Genomic DNA, 5,039 nt, shown 5'->3' with positions numbered 1-5,039 from the left:
TATTGATCAGAATCAAACACAATGGCAGATTATTAGCATCATATCAGCTCTGATGAACGGACTTCTGATTATAGTGCTGATCAGTGAGTTATTTTCAGACATCTGTAAAAAAATATTAATATAAAGTTTTTTATGAATTAAAGTAAAAGTAAAATAAGTCAATGCAGAATTTTGGCTACCATTGTTATTTTGATGTGAAATTTATATAAACATTTATATATACATCATTATAAGGAAGCAGTATACAACGTTTAGTGAAACTGAGTAAATCACTGTTCCTTTTACAGGACTATTAAACGTTTTTTGCATTTGGGAACAGAAGGTCTACAGTTGCACAAGTTGCAGAACAACATCAGGATCCACAGCAACAGGTAAATTATGTGAGTATCTTCTATAACATTTATTTTGCTTCAGAGACAACTGCTTCTGAAATGCTACATTTGTTGTCCTCATTTCTCTTTCAGCACGCTGAGGTGGATTTTTCCAAGCTCCATAGAAATATTCGGTCGAGCCAAATCAACAGCACATATGCTGCTCTAAAGCTGCCAAAACCATAAACACGTCTATCAGTCATACTCTTTTTGTACTTTCTTTATGTTAATATAAATCTGAAATGTCTAATAACAAGCTATTTGGTAGACAGATTTAACCAGCAAAACATTAACCAGTCTGTTTTTAAAGTGGGTTTAAATAAAAAAAAGCTGTAAATAAGCTTTTTTAAAATTAATTAAAAACATTTTCTTTGATTGAATGTGATAAAATGTATAATATTATTGCTTAATTCTGGGAAAAAGACTAAAAGACTAAATCATGAAATGAATCACAATTATGTTAATTGACAGCCATAGGTATCACAGATATGCACTCTTTTGTTGTGTGTTTCATTTTGTTTCTGTCTTCTGTTCTGGTTTAGGTCCTGTTTGCCCATATTTGGTTCTGTTCCTGTTGACATTAGTGCATTAGTTCATTAGTCAGTGTGCTGGAGCAGTGGGAGCGATCTCTCGAGGACCACACAAGACTCTTCCTGGAAGTAGCTAATTACACCAGGTCCGGACGAAGCCTGCAGAGTCTTCTGAGGTGTGTCCTCGAGAGAGTTTTTCCACCTTTGTGGAGGGGGTACTGGCGAGAAACGGATCTCTGTTCACCGTCGGAATTGAGGATGATCTCACCAGTCCCACTCCGGACCCAAAACCCAGCCCAGCATTACCTTACATCGCGAAGAGTCTGCCCTAGCCCACCACAGACGGAGAGCAAGAGAGAGTACAGGGGGAGTACTCCGGGCTCGAGAGTAATTACCGAGCTCAGAGCCCTCTCCCCGGACAGCACGCCAAATACGCATAACCTTTACTCTGTTCATTATATGTAAGTGGGAAGTCGTGAAGGGATGTTTTATTAACAAATTTCGGGAGGAGCACGCGCAGATAATTAACACGGCCAGTCCATCATCAGTAATTACACCATCTATCCAATCAGCTCAAGAGAGAACCTCTATAAATAATCAAAGCAGCCTTACCTCCATTATCTCTAGTCTTTCAGCATCCCTCCACCACCCCGACTCCTCACCTTCAGCCCGTTCCTACCCCAGCACGGGGAGGAACACTCGGGGGGAGTGCTCTGTGTCCGGGCTTAGACCCAAGCTTGGACCCCTTTCCCCTGGACAGGGGGAGTACCCCAGGCTCGAGAGCCCTCTCCCCGGACAGCATGCCAAATACGCATAACCTTTACTCTGTTCATTATATGTAAGTGTGATATCGTGAACCTAAAATCTGTGGGGATGATGACGCTGTGTTTTTATCTGCTCCATGTGTCCGGTCCATTTGCGGTTCCACAACTCCCACTCCATCATCAGCTTTAGTAAAATAAACTAGCTGTGGATTTTAGTGACTCGCTCCTCATTTTTTCTCACACTATTTTTAATATATATTTTTAGAATAGTTGACATTTTTACTTATCGAAGATTGTTCTTTGCATGACCATTTCTTGATTACACCAGAATGAAGTGAAGAGAGGTAAATGCAGATATTAGGCTCAGCGATCACCTGATAGATAGGCTGCGTGCACAGTTTGTTCAAAAGTAATATATATAATAAATGCATTTGATTGGTAAACCAAATTAAAATGTGACATTTTAATCTCTAATGGTAATGCATGGAATTTATGGGAAAACTCCACTAAATAATAGCGATAAAAAGTGAGGGGCGTGGTGGGGCTTTGGCGATCGGCGCTACCAATGTCTGTCAAGCTACTCCACAGCCAATCACGGGCCCCCTCCTCTCCCCGCCTAGCCCAATGGTTAATGCGGCCCTGCCTTTGACAGCACCATCTCCCAGCTGAAGGAGCTGAACACATTCTTCGCTCACTTTGAGGCACAAAACAGCACCACTGCACTGAAGACCCCACCTCCTCCTGGCGACCAGGTGTTGATGCTGTCCCCAGACAGCGTGAGGAGATCCTTCAGCAGGATCAACGCACACAAAGCTCCAGGTCCCAAAGAAGTCGTCGTCTCCCTACTGCTTCAGTGACTACCATCTGAATGTGGAGGAGAGTGCATACTCAGCATGCTCCTCTGACCATCAACAGTGCGACTGTGGAGAGAGAGTGAGCTGCACCAAGTTCCTGGGTGTGCACATCACAGAGGACCTCTCCTGGACTGACAACACCGCAGCACTGGCCAAGAAAGCACAGCAGCGTCTCTACTTCATTCGCAAACTGAGGAGAGCCAGAGCCCCGGCCCCCATCATGTGCACCTTCTACAGAGGTACCATCGAGAGCATTCTGTCGAGCTGCATCACTGTGTGGTATGGCGCCTGCAACGCATCCTGCAGCAAGACTCTATAACGCATAGTGAGAGCAGCTTAGAAGATCTTTGGTGTCTCTCTTCCCTCCCTCCAGGACATTTACAGCCCCTGTCTCACTCGCAAAGCCCTCTGCATTACGGGTGATCCCACCCACCCGACACACAGCTTCTTCAGTCTGCTGCCAACAGGGAGGAGACTGCGGAGTCTCCAGGCCAGGATCAGCAGACTGAAGGACAGAAATCTAGTTTTCGTTCACTTCAAGTCAATAATCATGCAGATTTATGTTACAAACTTATAGAATTGTACAGTAAGAAAGTTATTTCCTTTAACCAGGAAATTAACGTTCTTAGAATTGACAAGACGGTTGACCCTGAGTGGTCAGCTAAATATCTACAGTGGATCTAAAATATTAATAATTAATCATAATTAGTTATGGTTAATTATTCATATTTCCCCATGAGTTAAATTCGCTACAAAGCTGTTATTAAATCTTGGCAACACAAATGGGATATGGAGAAGACGGGTATAAAATCCATCTGTATAAAATCCAAAAGAAAGTAGGATTACAAAATAAGGAGACTGGAAGTGATTTTAAAAGAAGAGAAGAAGTAATAGTTGCAAGATTAATATTAGGACATTCATCCTGAAATGGAAACTTGCATAAAATCATGAACAATTCTTCTGGATTATGTAGATCTTGTGGTGAAATTGTTTCCAGCATCTGTCTCTCTTTACTGTATGCTCTCACTGTAATAACATATGCTCAACTGTTTCAAAGTTACAAACAGAAGGTGCAAATAATATGACATTAGAGCTAATATTAGGTAATAGAAAATTCAGAAGAATGATATTAGGTTTCATCTAAAAAAAATAGAATATTGTGGAAAAGTTAATTTTTTTGGTAACATTTCAAAAAGTGAAAATGTCATATAAAAAAGACTTGCAAAACAGAAAAGTTCAAGTTCTTTAAAGTATGTTGATTTATGCACTCAATACTTGGCCGGGGCTCCTTTAGCACAAACTCCAGCATCAGTGAGATGTGGCATGGAAGCGATCAGCCTATGGCACTGCTGAGGCACTATTGAGCTGGAGTGTGGTCAGGGGCGGATTCAGTGATTTGGGGGCCCCAGGCAAAATATATGAATGGGGCCCTATGTATTTGCACACATTTATAAATTTAGCCTTGATATAATTCTTCTGAATTTTCTATTACCTAATATTAGCTCTAATGTCATATTATTTATTACAAATTTACTTATATACAAGATTTAATAACAGCTTGCTTAATAATTGTCTTTGCTTCAGCATTGCTGATTTTTACATCAATTTCTACATTAATTTTATTCAACGACCTTTTAGCATGTTTATCTGCCATCTCGTTTCCATCTATTCCAACATGTGCTGGGACCCATAAAAATGAAACAACCCTACCATGAGCATGAAGTCTATATATCAGTTGCATCTTGTCTGCAATTTGATTGACCCGATGGAATACTTCTTAAAGCCGCCAGTGAATCTGAGCATAAAACGTCTCAGGTTACTTATGTAACCATGGTTCCCTGAGTAGGGAACGAGACACTGCGTCCTCTAGGGGTCGCTATGGGGAACACCTCGTCGTGACCCGTGTCTGAAGCATACATTGAAAAAAACACCAACAACACGTTAGCCAGCGACAGCCATGACATCACTACCGGTGCGACAGGCACCGGGAGAACACATCATCCACTTCTTCGTCTGAAGCTTGTGTCCGAAGCATGGCAAGAAACCTAGAGGACGCAGGGTCTCGTTCCCTACTCAGGGAACCATGATTAAATAAATAACCTGAGACTTTCCCTTTCATGGGAACTTCGAACTGCATCCTCTAGGGGTCGCTATGGGGAACTGTATACCCACGCCACCATGCTGAGGGGAATGCGGGCCAGAATCATGGCGAGCACTAAGTACCAACTTTACCATTTTCATGGTGAGTTGCCCCTGGGATGTCAGATGGCTGTCTGTGAATTTATCCCCTACGGCCAAAGGCCTAGGCTGCATACCCAAACTTACCTGTTAGGGCCAGACTCCTGGGCCTGGGGTAGAGCTCCAGGCTTGGAATCAAAATGGATTCCTTTAAGGGGATATGACCAAGAGCGTAGTATCATACTAAGTCTTGGCCTGTCACACAGGGGCTACCGCTTGCTCTTGCATAAGCTCTGAAAGGAACTGTCTCAACAGACCCCTAGTAGCAACACCCTGTTAAAG

This window comes from Sinocyclocheilus grahami, unplaced genomic scaffold (assembly GCF_001515645.1).
Source record: "Sinocyclocheilus grahami isolate Dianchi unplaced genomic scaffold, SAMN03320097.WGS_v1.1 scaffold332.1, whole genome shotgun sequence".
Taxonomy (NCBI): domain Eukaryota; kingdom Metazoa; phylum Chordata; class Actinopteri; order Cypriniformes; family Cyprinidae; genus Sinocyclocheilus; species Sinocyclocheilus grahami.
Note: the sequence above shows the minus strand (reverse complement) of the source record.